Below are 15,356 nucleotides of genomic sequence, written 5' to 3'. Positions count from 1 at the left end.
GTCGGCTTGCCTAGTACTGAGATAGGTGCCATCATGATATGTTAGGATTTTGGGTCGTGACAGGTATTTTCTATGGATATAGGAATTCAGTCACGTGTTGCAATGGTTCTCTTGAAATTAGTTAAGAAGATGGTTTCTATATGGTGAAGTGTTTACCCTATTAGTGGTTCAGGAGTTATGATGGAATTCTTGTACTCCTGCGCATTTGTGTGGTTAAGTGCACTAAGTAGCATGGGATTTGAAAGTTGAGGATTCAAGATTTCGGTTCGGTGTTGACAAGGATGTCATGAGCTCGGATGAGCAGGAAAAGGATTTAGATGTTTAAAGTAAGATGCTATTGTTTTGGCATCATCTAAGGTTGATGTTAGGTGTAAGAGACCTTGTGTATTGATTTGTGGATTCTTGATATGCTTTACAACATTAGTGTAACCGGTAGCATGGATGTGCACACTTATTACCTGGCGTGGAAGGTCGTGGGAGCGTGTCTCACGGAAAGATTGTGTAAGAGTGACATGTAGTCACTTGATTGAGTGAAGATTGAAACCAAGTATGAAGATTGTGGTAATATCGTTGATTCGAGAATTTATGCCTGGAGGGCGCTCGGTTTATTTGGTTGTGGACTGTGGAAGTATTGTTCCGGTTATGATGGCTATTCTTGTATGTTATGGGGAAAAGGGTTATTATGGATCCTTGAAAGGTTATTAGCCTATTACGATGCGATCAGAATCGGCTTGAGGTTTGTGGATGGATTTGAAATGAATATGGGCTCTATATCAAGCCGGATGTGTTCATTTCAGCATAAGCGCTCCCTATGGAGGAGTATTCAGACGTTGGATGTCGTTTCATCGTCGGTTATTTCATGTAATACTATATTGTGCCGTGTGAGTTGCGAAACGGCTTGATAAATTTCTTATGTGTTGAGTTTCCGCATAGAGATGATGTTATGTGAGCAGGATGGCTCTCGAGATTCAGATCATATATCACACCTTAGTCGTGCTTGAGTTTTGTAGCGTATGGCAATGTCGGTCCTTCCAAGGATGGTATTATGCACTTAACGTGCTTGTGTCTGATGTTCGGATATTTTGTAAGTAATGAGCATTCTAGATCGGTAAGTATTTTTTTTTATAGATTCTTTTTGTGCGGATCGGGTTGCACGCCGCAACAGTGCGATGTTGAGTACGGTCCCCTATATTCTATTTTGTGTGTTTTGTGTCCCATTTTCTGAGAAAGGTTCATGATACCTTTTTGGTTGTCTAATTAGTTACGTGGATTGAGTAATCCTTTCCATAGTTCATTTTTCCTTAGGTATCACGTTCGGGTTTGTAGCTTATTGGCACATTGTGGCACCATATGAGACTTTTGGCAGCGTCTGCGGTGGCTTATTGCCCAAACATCTTATACTGGGTGGGCCGAGACTATTGGACCACAAATAAGTACAATCAGATTTATATAAGGTATAAGAAGGAACAAATATTATTATTCAATTCAGCAGGTGGTTATGAATTTCTACACATCCCTTCCGTCGTGGCGGTATTGCAAGAGTTGGAACAAGACTTATATATGTCATGAGGTGCATTATAAGCATCAGATTCGTGGAATTTCAGGTATTGTTATCAGAGGATGTTATTATGGTCATGTGAGTTATGCAGTGCATAGTCTGAATTCAGCAAAGGTATGCAATCATGTATCGGTGCATCGTGTAGTGATTGATACTGTGTTCGTATGATGGGAACATGCCTAGCAGAGAATTCCGGATGTTGGAATTGGACTCTAAGGCTTATTTGGCTAAGTGAAAAGGGAGAATCTTCAGACAGGCTCGAGCTAATATACTCAACTGAGTTGTGGCAGCACGGGTAAGTGCACGAGATATTAAACAGTAATTTCGGACAACCCTAGAGCAGTCCTTAGCACGTTCGAGGACGAACGTATGTTTAAGTGGGAGAGAATGTAACGACCCGGCCAGTCGTTTTAAGCCCTAGCACGTCGTTCAGTAGTTTGATGCCATGAGTAGCTTCACTTCAGGTATTATGACTTGTACGCGTGGTCGGAATTGAAAATTTGGAAGTTCGGAGTTGATCTAGAAAGAAAATCCTCATTTTAGAAGTTTTAAGTTGGAAGAATTGACTAAAGTTGAATTTTTGAGTAAACGATATCAGAATCGGGATTTGAAGGTTCTAACAGGTTTGTATGATGATTTCAGACTTGGGTGTATGTCCGTATCGGGTTTTGGATAACCTGTGGGTGTTTCGGCACCTATTATGGAAGTTAGCATTTTGGAAGAATTCCATAAATTTGGGTTGAAGTGCATTTCAAGGTTATCGATGTCCATTTGGGATTCCGAGTATGGGTATAGCTCCGTATGGTGATTCTGGAATTAGGAGCGCGTCCGAAAGTGGATTCGGAGGTCTATAGGTCATTTTGGAGTCATTTGGCTAAAGCTAGAAATTTGAAGGTTTTTGAGAAGTTTGACTGGAAGTGGACTTTTTGATATCGGGGTCGGATTTCGATTCTAGAAGTTGGAGTAGGTCCGTAATGTCGAATGTGTCTTGTGTGCAAAATTTGAGGTCAATCGAACGTGATTTGATAGGTTCCGGAATCGAATGTAGAAGTTTGAAGTTCTAAAGTTCATTAAGCTTGCATTGGGGTGCGATTCATGATTTCGATGTTGTTTGATGTGATTTGAACCCTCGAGCAAGTTTGTGTTATGTTATGGGACTGGTTGGTATGATTGGACGGGGTCCCAGGGGCCTCGGGTGTGTTTCGGGGTGGTTTCGGATCATTTCGGGCTGTTTTGCAATAGCTGATGCTGGTGTTTGGTGTTGTTCTTCGCATTCGCGAGGATCCTCTCGCGTTCGCGAAGAAGGATTTGGCTTCTGTGATTTTGTTCTTCGCGTTCGCGAAGAAGAAACTTTCTGTTCCGCAGGTCTGACTTAGGAGGCTTATATCTCACAATCTATAAGGAATTTAAAGATAATCCAAAAATAAAAATTGTAGCCCTTTTGTCTAGTTTTCATAAAAGTAAACCATTGAGAATTTGGATTTGTGTACAAAAAGTTATGGCTGGTACACTATAGGTTGTCCAGGAAGATGAAGAAATTTATATTTCATAAGGCTAATTTTGATAGCTTATATCTCAAAATCTATATGGAATTGGGAGATGATCAACATATGAAAGTTATAGTCCTTGATGTCTAGTTTTCAAAAAGTCAAACCATTTGTGATTTGGAGTTTCGTACAAAATGTTATGATCATTATACTAGAGGCTATCTGGGAAGATTTTAAAAATGGTTTCTGAGAATTTTGTTCATCACGAACGCGATGAAGGGTCGCCTGGGTAGTGTATAAGTTTTAAAAAGTGGGTTTGGCTCATTTCATCTCATTTCCTCCATGGGAGCCGACCTAGGAGCGATTTTGGAGCTCCATTTTTATTATTTATGTCAAGGTAAGTGATTCCTACCTATTGCAAGTTAAATACTTGGTTTATATACGAATTTAGGCGTGAAAATTCTTGAAAATTAGTAGAAATATGGGGTTTTGAAGAAAAACCTAGAAGTTAGTATTTTTGGATTTTAACCACGAAAATAGTTATGGAATTGGGTAGAAATTATATATTTAAGTTCTTGAGATTATGGGTAACGTTTTTATCCGAAAATTTCCAGAATTCGAGCACATGGGCTATGGGGGGAATTTTAGGGATTTTACCATTTTGGATAAGGTAATATATTTAATATATAAATTTCGAATCATTTAGCATATATTAATTATTTTGTATAATATTTGGATAGTTTTGGATTTTCGGCGTCGAATCGAGAATTCAACGCGACGTGGTTATTGGAAAGTGGACTTTGAGACGAGGTAAGTCTCTTATCTAATCTTGTGAGGGGAAAATTACCCCATAGGGATTAAATTAAATAATTATTGCTAATTGCAGGGGCTACGTACGCACGAGGTAACGAGAGTTCGTGCGTAGCTACTATAAATGCTAAATTCCGGGTAGTTTAGGACTCAAAGCATGAATTACTTGTGTAAATTGTATTCCTTGATTAATTAATATTAATTGATATATATGAATATATTGTGAATTGTTAGATAAAGATATTAAAGGATGAAAATATCATATGCTTGATTTTCTGTTTAAATCAATTAATTGTTAAAAGAAATTATTCTCCTCCCTAATTTATCTCATAATAAATATACTCTCCTTCCGGAGGTACATAAGAAAATGTCCTCCTTTCTTGTGGAGCGAGACGAACGCCTGGGCAGGATAGATGCATCTATGGATCGCACCGCACGTCCCTCGGCAGTGTACACGACACTCTGGATCGGGTCGTACGTCTTCGGCTGAAATCGTGCTTAATAATAATAATTACACGATACTTTAATAATTTATTTCAGCTTGCGAAGCTAATTTATAAATTGGAAAATCCTTAGAATTTAATGAATTATTATTCTTGCTTGTTAAGGAATTAATTGTTATTCCTGTAAATGATATTTAATTGATAAATTGAAAATTTATTGAAATTGAAATGCAGTTTGTAAAGCTAGTTGATAAATTGGAAGTTTTATTGGAATTGCATGATTTAAATAAATAAATTGGAAAATTATTGCATTTGAAGGATTTTTATTATTTCTGATAATTGAATAAAATTATTGTTAACTCTGTGAACCATGCTGATTTGAATAATTACAATTTATTCCAATTATTATCATTATTGACCCATAGTGATTATCAAAGTCGGCTATCTCGTCTCTACCACTTCGACATTAGGCTTGATACTTACTAGGTACACGTTATTTTCGTACTCATACTGCACTTACTGCATATTTTATTGTGCAGGTACATATATGTATAGCGGCCTTGTGGGCGTAGAGGTGTGGTTAATAATTGTGGGGACATAGGTGAGCTTCATTCTATATTTCGATCTGCAGCTAACAGAGTCTCCTTCAGAGTTATTATATTTTACTGTCTAATTTGTATTCTAGACAGATGCTGTATTTTATTTTTAATTCCCTAGTAAATGCTCATGTACTTGTGACACCGGGTTTTGGGAATGGTTGTGAATTGTTTAGAAATTTAGTTGCTAAAAATATTTATCATTTACTCTATGAGTTTTATCTTTACTATTTCATTGAAGAAATTTTTATTTCAAAAATACTAAAAATGGGTAATTATGTTATACGAATTATGGTTGGCTTGCCTAACAGTGGTGTCCGGCGCCATCACGGCCTTAATGGATTTTGGGTCATGACAAAAACTCTCTTGGATAGATTTGAGGATTTGAGGGTCGAACGGTTATTGAAATTTAGTCATTTTGGTTTCGTAACTTTCGCCGAATTCCGAGACGTGGGCCCAGGGGCCGTTTTTGAGTTAATTTCGGATTTTTATTGAAAAATATAGTATTTTCTTACAGAATTAATTCTATAATTTTTGTTGACTGTATCGAATTAATTATGACTAGATACGAGTTGACCGGAATCGAAAAATCGAGGAAAAAGCATACTACTTGGTTAAATTGGAGCAAGTCGAGGTAAGTGACTTGTCTAACCTTGTGTGGGAAAATTTCCCCTAGGATTGATAATTGTAATGTGTGGAAAGTCATGTACACGAGGTGACGAGTGTGTACACGGGCTAAATTTGAAAGATTATGTTTTAAATTGTGTAGATCAATGTTGCGCATTAATTAAATTATTTCATTTTGTTATATTCTTCATTATTGATTTAATATTTATATTTTAAATTTGCTTGACCTTTTCCTGCTAATTGTTTTATCTGTTTAGTTGGAACTTGATTTCTTTTATTCTGTGCATTATTTGAAAGTTTATTTTCTTTAAATTAAATATTATTAATATGAAGTATTTGACATTTTTAAACTTGATATTGAAGCAACGTATTAAAAATTTTAAAATAATATTGTTGAATTATTTTGACATGAGCCATGAGCTCTTTATTGTGGAAAAATATTATTGTTGAATTATTTTGACATGAGCCGTGAGCTCTTTATTATGGAAAAATATTGTTGTTGAATTATTTTGGCAAGTTAAATTATTTGAGAACCTGAGATGCAAATTGTGATATTGATACACATGCGGTGGTATAAGGTCTGGGTATTGAAACGCATGCGGTGAGATAAGGGTGGCTTGATACGCGTGGCTAGTATAGGGAACTACTAGAAGTCATGCGGTGTGATAAAGATGGCTAAAACGCGGGTTGCTATTTCGGAAAAAATATTTTCTTTAAAATAAATTGTGAAGGCTCCCGCGGTGAGATAAGAAAATGAGATATTGTGAATTTATTTATGATTTGGGACTACGAGGCGGTACCTCGGTAGTACCCTTGTTGATATTGATTTATGGCCGTAGTTGCCTCTGATTTTTATTGTGATTTTTCTTAAAGTTGAAAAGAAATTCTGTTTTGCTTCCACGGGGTATTTATTTGCCATTACTTGGTGTAATTAAATGTGACATACTACTTGATTCATTTCCATTGTCATATTATCTTATTAAATTGTTTAAACATTTTTTCATGTCATTATTTATTCTCCAGTAGGGCCTGACCTGACCTCGTCACTACTCTTCTGAGGTTAGGCTTGGCACTTACTGGGTACCGCTGTAGTGTACTCATACTACGCTTTTGTATATCTTTTTGTGTAGATCCAGGTATATCTTACCAGTCTAGACGGCAGTGAGTTACCTGCGCACGGATACTTCGAGGTATATCTGCCAGCGTCCGCATACTCCGGAGTCCCCTTCTATCATTTTTATGTTGCTTCCTTATTTTTCTTTAGACCTTGATATATAGAGACATTGAGAATAAACTTTTAAAAACTTGTGACTTATTTCTACTGGGTTTTGGGAGTTGTAATTATTTGAATTGTAGTTTATTTATTTCAGATATTTATGATTATTCCGCATTGATAGGTTTACCTAGTCTTAGAGACTAGGTGCCATCACGACCTCCTACGGAGGGAATTTGGGGTCGTGACAAGTTGGTATCAGAGCTATAGGTTCATAGGTGTTATGAGTCATATGCAGGTTTAGTAGAGTCTTGCGGATCGGTATTGAGACGTCTGTACTTATCTTTGAGAGGCTATGGAACTGTTAGGAAATATTCACTTCTTTGATTCCTTATCGTGCGCCTTTGTTGATTTCAAAGTTCTAAACAATTGTCTTTCTATTCTCTCACAAATGCTGAGGACACGCACAACTGGTTCCGATGATCAGACACTCGTGCCCCCTGTTGGAGCCGCAAGAGGCCGGGGTCGGGGCAGAGGCCGAGCTAGAGGCTGAGGAAGACCACGTGGTGCAGCCAGAGCACCTGCACGAGCTGCTGCACCAGAGCCACCAGTTGCTCCAGTTAGAGAGCCGGCACCTGAGATGCCTGTTACTACTCCTGCACTTCAGGAGACTCTTGCCCAGTTTTTGAGCATGTTTGGAACTCTAGCTCAGGCAGGGTTAATTCCACTTGCTCCTATCACATATCAGGCTGGGGGAGGAGCACAGACTCCCACCGCCCGCACTCCAGAGCCACGGGCCCAAGTTAACTATGCCCCAGAGGTTATACCAGTGCAACCAGTTATCCCAGTTCAGCCTGAGATTAGGACAACAGTTTTAGAGGGGGAGCAGCTCAGGCTCGAGAGGTATAAGAAGTACCACCCTCCCACTTTCAGCAGTTTAGCTTCAGAGGATGCTCAGGGTTTTCTGGAGGAATGTCATTGTATCCTTCGTACTATGGGTATTGTGGATTCCAGTAGGGTTTCTTTCACGGCATTCCAGTTTAGAGGAGCAGCCTACCAGTGGTGGCGGGCATATGAGTTGGATAGTCCCGCTGAGGCATCTTCACTCACTTGGACTCAATTTTCAGATATGTTCTTAAGGGAGTATGTTCCTCAGAGTCTTAGGGATACATGGCGCGTAGAGTTTGAGCAGTTGCGCCAGGGTTCTATGACCGTGTCAGAGTATGCGATCTGATTCAGTGATTTGGCTAGGCATGCACCAGCCTTAGTTGCTACTGTTCGAGAGTGGGTTCGCAGATTTATTGAGGGTCTTCACCCTAGTATCAGATACAATATGGCGCGAGAGCTAGAGATGGACATTACATACCAACAGGTGGTGTCAATTGCTAGGAGATTGGAAGGTATGCGGACTCGGGAGAGGGAAGAGACGGAAGCTAAGACACCCCGAGATTCTGGCACATATAATAATACGCATGCCCCAGTTGCAGCCCGTCATGGTAGAGGTTATGTGAGTCGTCCTATTCATTAAGCACTTTCAGCTTCCAGTAGTATTCCGACTACTCCCAGACCTCAGGTTCTATATTATGCACCGCCAGTGTCTTCTGTACCTCCTGTACGGGGTGCTTTCAGCAGATAGTCTAGTCGATCAGGCCCGAGCCAGTCCCAGTAGCCACATCCTCCGAGGGCTTGTTTCGAGTATGGTGACACTCGTCATATCATGAGGGATTGCCCCAGACTTAGGAGAGGTGCACCTCCACGGATATTTCAGGCCCCACCTATTCTACAGGGTCCTCAGGCTTCTCAGGCCATGATTACTGCATCAGTTGTCACTCCACCTGCATAGCCAGCTAGAGGTGGAGGTCGGGCAGATAGAGGTCGCCCTAAAAGGGGAGGACAGGCCAGATATTATGCACTTCCTGCTAGGACAAATTCCGTTGCATCCGATTCTATTATCACAAGTATTATTCCGGTCTGTCATAGAGATGCATCTGTCTTATTTGATCCAGGCTCCACTTATTCTTATGTGTCATCTTATTTTGCCCCGTATTTGGGCGTATCACGTGATTCCTTTAGTTCTTCTGTTTATGTATCTACACCCGTGGGTGAATCTATTATTGTGGACCGTGTGTATCGGTCATGTTTAATTGTTATCAGTGGTTTTGAGACCAAAGCTGATTTATTATTGCTCAGTATGGTGGATTTCGATATTATTTTGGGCATAGACTGGTTGTCGCCCTATCATGCTATTCTTGATTGTTACGCCAAGATGGTGACATTGGCTATGCCAGGTCTACCGCAGCTAGAGTGGAGAGGTACCTCAGATCGTGTTCCTAGTAGGGTTGTTTCATTTCTTAAAGCTCAACGCATGGTTGAGAAGGGGTGTGATACATATCTGGCCTATGTGAGAGATGCTAGTATTGATACTCCTACCGTGAAGTCAGTTCCTATAGTAAGGGATTTTTCTGATGTATTTCCAACGGTTCTTTCGGGTATGCCACCCGACAGGAATATTGATTTTGGCATTGATTTGTTACCGGGCACTCAGCCCATTTCTATTCCACCATAGCAGAGTTGAAAGAATTAAAAGAACAGTTACAGGAATTGCTTGATAAGGGCTTTATTCGGCCCAGTGTATCGCCTTGGGGTGCTCCTGTCTTATTTGTAAAGAAGAAAGATGGTTCTATACGGATGTGTATTGATTACCGCCAGCTGAACAAGGTTACAGTGAAGAACAAGTATCCATTGCCACGTATTGATGACCTATTTGATCAGCTTCAGGGTGCCAGAGTGTTTTCTAAGATCGACTTGCGTTCAGGCTATCATCAGTTAAAGATTTGGGAGCTAGATATCCCGAAGACTGCTTTCAGGACTTGGTACGGTCATTACGAGTTCCTTGTGATGTCTTTTGTGCTAACCAACGCCCCAATAGCATTTATGCACTTAATAAATAGTGTATTTCAGCCCTATCTTGATTCTTTCGTCATTATATTTATTGATAACATTCTGGTGTATTCCCGGAGTCGGGAAGATCATGAAAAGCACCTAAGAACTGTGCTTCAGTCTTTGAGAGAAAAGAAGTTATATGCAAAATTTTCAAAGTGTGAATTCTGGCTTGATTCAGTGGGATTTTGGGGCCATATAGTTTCGTGCAAGAGGATCAAGGTAGATCCAAAGAAGATTAAAGCAGTATAGAGTTGGTCTAGACCATCCTCAGTTACGAAAATCCGGAGTTTCCTTGGTTTGGCTGGGTATTATCGCCGATTTGTAAAGGGTTTCTCTTCTATTGTTACATCTATGATCAAATTGACCCAGAAGGGTGCTCCGTTCAGGTGGACCGAGGAATGTGAGGAGAGCTTCCAAAAGCTCAAGGCAGCTTTGACTACAGCCCCAGTATTGGTATTACCTACAGGTACAGGATAGTGGCCGATACCTTGAGTCGTAAGGCGGAGAGTTTGGGCAGCTTAGCATATTTACCGGTAGTAGAGAGGCCTTTAGCTTGGGATGTTTAGGCCTTGGCCAACTAGTTTGTTAGACTGGATATTTCCGAGCCGAGTCGAGTTTTGGCTTGCGTGGTTTCTCAGTCTTCTCTTTATGATCGTATTAGGAAACGTCAGTATGATGACCCCCATCTGCTTGTCCTTAAGGATACAGTTCAACACGATGATGACAAGGAAGTCACTATTGGAGATGACGATGTATTATGGATGCAGGGCAGGTTATGTGTGCCTAATGTGGACGGTTTGCGTGACTTGATTCTCCAGGAGGCTCACAGTTTGTGGTACTCCATTCATATGGGTGCTACAAAAATGTATCAGGACTTGAAACAGCACTATTGGTGGAGGCGGATGAAGAAAGACATAGTGGAATATGTAGCTCGGTGCCTAAATTGCCAGCAGGTGAAGTATGAGCATCAATGACCGGGTGGATTGCTTCAGAAGTTGGAAATTCCAGAATGGAAATGGGAACGGATCACTATGGATTTCGTTGTTGAACTCCCACGGACTCAGAGGAAATTCGATGCAGTTTGGGTGATTTTGGATAGATTGACCAAGTCAGCTCATTTCATTCCTGTGATTACTACTTACTCTTCAGAATAGCTGGCTCATGTATATATTCGCGAGATTGTCAGACTTCATGGTGTACCGGTATCTATCATCTCTAACCGGGGTACACAGTTTACCTCACAGTTTTGGAGGGCTGTACAGCGAGAGTTGGGTACTCGTGTTGAGTTGAGTACAGCATTTCACCCTCAGACAGACGGACAGTCCGAATGCACTATTCAGATACTGGAGGATATGTTTCGTGCGTGTGTGATAGATTTTGGGGGTGCTTGGGATCAGTTCTTACCACTTGCAGAGTTTGCTTACAACAACAGTTATCAGTCGAGCATTCAGATGGCTCAGTATGAGGCCTTGTATGGTAGGCGGTGCCGATCTCCAGTGGGTTGGTTCGAACCAGGCGAGGCTAGACTATTGGGTACAGACTTGGTTCAGGATGCCTTGGAGAAGGTTAAGTTGATTCAGGATCAACTTCGTACAGCCCAATCTAGACAGAAGAGTTATGCGGATTGGAAGGTTCGCGATGTTGCATTCATGGTTGGTGAGCGGGTATTGCTCTGAGTTTCGCCTATGAAGGATGTGATGAGGGCAAGTTGAGCCCTAGGTATATTGGGCCTTTTGAGATTCTTGAAAGAGTTGGAGAGGTGGCTTACAGACTTGCGCTACCACCTAGTCTCTCTGCAGTTCATCCGGTATTCTATGTTTCTATGCTTCGGAAATATCACGGCGATCCGTCTCATGTGTTAGACTTCAGTTCAGTTCAGTTGGACAAGGATCTATCTTATGTTGAGGAACCAGTGGTTATTTTAGATAGGCAGGTTCGAAAGCTGAGGTCCAAGAACATTGCTTCAGTGAAGGTTCAGTGGAGGGGTCATCCGGTTGAGGAGGCAACTTGGGAGACCGAGCATGATATGCGCTTCTATTATCCACACTTATTCACCAGCTCACGTACTTTTCTAACTCCGTTCGAGGACGAACGTTTGTTTTAGAGGTGGAGAATGTGATGACCCAAAATATCATTTTTAAAGTTAATAATTAATTGTGTTTTCTAAGATCTCGAAAAGTACTATTTATCATTTCTCGATATGCGTGCGCAGTCCGTAAAAATTTCCGGGAAGTTTTTATGTGAAAAAATAGATTAAAATATGAATTAGAGCTTTAAAACTCTACTGAGTTGACTTTGGTCAACATTTTGAGCAAACAGACTCAAATTAGTATTTTGATAGTTCCGGTATGTTCGTATCGTGATTTGGGACTTGGGCATATGCCCGGAATCAAATTCCGAGGTCCCTAGCCCGAGATATGGAATTTTGATGAGAAATTAAAAGTTTAAGTTCAAATAGTGACCGGAAGTCGAATTATGTGCAAACGACCCCGGAATAGAATTTTGATGATTCCAACAGCTCCGTATGGTGATTTTGGACTTAGGAGTGTGTTCGGAATTTTTTTTGGAAGTCCGTAGTGAAATTAGGCTTGAAATGGCTAAAATAGGCATTTAAAGTTTGGAAGTTTGACCGGGGAGTTGACTTTTTGATATCGGGGTCGGAATTAATTTCTAAAACTTTTTCATAGCTCCGTTATGTCATTTATGACTTGCGTACAAAATTTAAGGTCAATCGGACTTGATTTGATAGGTTCCGGTGTTGTTTGTAGAAATTGAAAGTTTTCAAGTTCATTAGGCTTGAATCTATGTGTGATTCGTGTTTTTTAGTATTGTTGGATATGATTTGAAGACTCGACTAAATCCGTATGATGTTTTAGGACTTGTTGGTATATTTGGTTGAGGTCCCGAGGGTCTCGGGGGTGTTTCAGTTGGTATTGGGAGTATTTTCCTTCATTTTGGCACTGCTGGTAGCTGCTGATTTCTGGTATTTTAAACCTTCTTTGCGATCGCGAAGATTGGGATGCGATCGCGTAGGCTTAGTTGAGGCAGTGTTAACTTTGTTCTTCGCGATCGCGTGAGGTCAACCGCGATCGCGTAGGTTTGGCAAGCTATACATCGCGATCGCGTGGCATTGTTTGCGATCGCGTAAGGTTAATTAAGGGCTGCTAAGTTTTGTGCTTCGCAATCGCGTGAAGCGGGATGCGATCGCGTAGCTTTGAGACCTTGTGACTCGCGAACGCGTGAAGAGGACTGCGATCGCGTAGAGCTGGAAATTCTGTGCTTTGCGATCGCATGAGGATATACGCGATCGCGTAGAGTTAATTTGGGCAGTGGTAATTTGTGCTTCGCGATCGCGTGTGGATGTTCGCGATCGCAATGAGTAAAAGCCTAGGCAAAATGTTTAATTTCTGAAAATGGGACTTCGTCCCATTTTCCATTTATAACGAATTGGAGCTCGGATTGAGGCGATTTTTGAGAGATTTTCAGAGAAAACGTTGGGGTAAGTGTTCTTAATTCAATCTTTGTTAGATTACCCGAATCTATAACTGTTTTTAACATTTAATTGGTGATTTAAGTTAGAAAATTTTGAAAACCCTCTTGGATAGATTTGAGGATTTGAGGGTCGAACTTTTATTGGAATTTAGTCATTTTGGTATGGTTAAACTCGTGGTTGAATGGACGTTCATATTTCGTAACTTTTGCCGGATTCCGAGATGTGGGCCCCACGGGCCGTTTTTGAGTTAATTTCGGTTTTTTATTGAAAAATATAGTATTTTCTTACAGAATTAATTCTATGATTTTTGTTGACTGTATCGAATTAATTATGACTAGATACGAGTCGACCGGAATCGAAAAATCGAGGAAAAAATATACTACTTGGTTAAATTGGAGCAAGTCGAGGTAAGTGACTTGTCTAACCTTGTGGGGGGAAATTCCTCCTAGGATTGATAATTATAATATGTGAAAAGTCGTGTACACGAGGTGACGAGTGTGTGCACGGGCTAAATATGAAAGATTATGTTTTAAATTGTGTAGATCATTGTTGCGCATTAATTAAATTATTTCATTTTGTTATATTCTTCATTATTGATTTAATGTTTATATTTTAAATTTGCTTGACCTTTTCTTGCTAATTATTTTATCTGTTTAGTTGGAACTTGATTTTTTTTATTCTATGCATTATTTGAAGGTTCATTTTCTTTAAATTAAATATTATTAATATGAAGTATTTGACATTTTTAAACTTGATATTGAAGCAACGTATTAAAGATTTTAAAATATTATTGTTGAATTATTTTGACATGAGCCGTGAGCTCTTTATTGTGGATAAATATTGTTGTTGAATTATCTTGGCAAGTTAAATTATTTGAGCACCCGAGGTGCAAATTGTGATATATTGTGATATTGATACGCATGTGGTGGTATAAGGTCTGGGTATTGAAACGCATGCGGTGAGATAAGGGTGGCTTGATACGCGTGACTAGTAGGGGGAACTACTAGAAGTCATGCGGTGTGATAAAGATGGCTAAAACGCGGGTTGCTATTTCGGAAAAAATATTTTCTTTAAAATAAATTGTGAAGGCTCCCGCGGTGAGATAAGAAAATGAGATATTGTGAATTTATTTATGATTTGGGACTACGAGGCGGTACCTCGGTAGTACCCTTGTTGATATTGATTTATGGCCGTAGTTGCCTCTGATTTTTATTGTGATTTTTCTTAAAGTTGAAAAGAAATTCCGTTTTGCTTCCACGAGGTATTTATTTGCTATTACTTGGTGTAATTAAATGTGACATACTACTTGATTCATTTCCATTGTCATTTTATCTTATTAAATTGTTTATACATTTTTTCATGTTATTATTTATTCTCCAGTAGGGCCTGACCTGACTCGTCACTACTCTTCTGAGGTTAGGCTTGGCACTTACTGGGTACCGCTGTAGTGTACTCATACTACGCTTTTGTATATCTTTTTGTGTAGATCCAGGTATATCTTACCAGTCTAGACGGCAGTGAGTTACCTGCGCACGGAGACTTCGAGGTATATCTGCCAGCGTCCGCAGACTCCGGAGTCCCCTTCTATCATTTTTATGTTGCTTTCTTATTTTTCTTTAGATCTTGATATATAGAGACATTGAGAATAAACTTTTAGAAGCTTGTGACTTATTTCTATCGGATTTTGGGAGTTGTAATTATTTGAATTGTAGTTTATTTATTTCAGATATTTATGATTATTCCGCATTGATAGGCTTACCTAGTCTTAGAGACTAGGTGCCATCACTACCTCCTACGGAGGGAATTTGGGATCGTGACAATTGTCGTCCCATTGGCCAAAATATAAACCCTTGTTAAATTAAAAAAAAAAAACTACCATAACCTAGGTTTTGATTTATCCGCCCCAATTTTAAACCCTATTAATCCAAACCTGATTTTAAAATACAATGTAACTTCTTCTTCATCTTTTAAATTCTGCAAATGGATGAACTTGCGCCACCACAACAACAAGAAAAATAATAATTTAAGCAAAAAAATGTTGAGGTTGGGAATGTAATGATATGGGTATGAGAATAAATTCCATCTTGACTTAGGAAGTAATTCATTAAATGAAATCAAATATGTATAAAATGGATATGAGAAAAACAAATTCATTATCTTCTCCTCTGATCCAATTTCATGGAGAT

This window comes from Nicotiana tomentosiformis, chromosome 7, assembly GCF_000390325.3.
Source record: "Nicotiana tomentosiformis chromosome 7, ASM39032v3, whole genome shotgun sequence".
NCBI lineage: Eukaryota > Viridiplantae > Streptophyta > Magnoliopsida > Solanales > Solanaceae > Nicotiana > Nicotiana tomentosiformis.
This window is presented reverse-complemented; position numbering follows the sequence as displayed.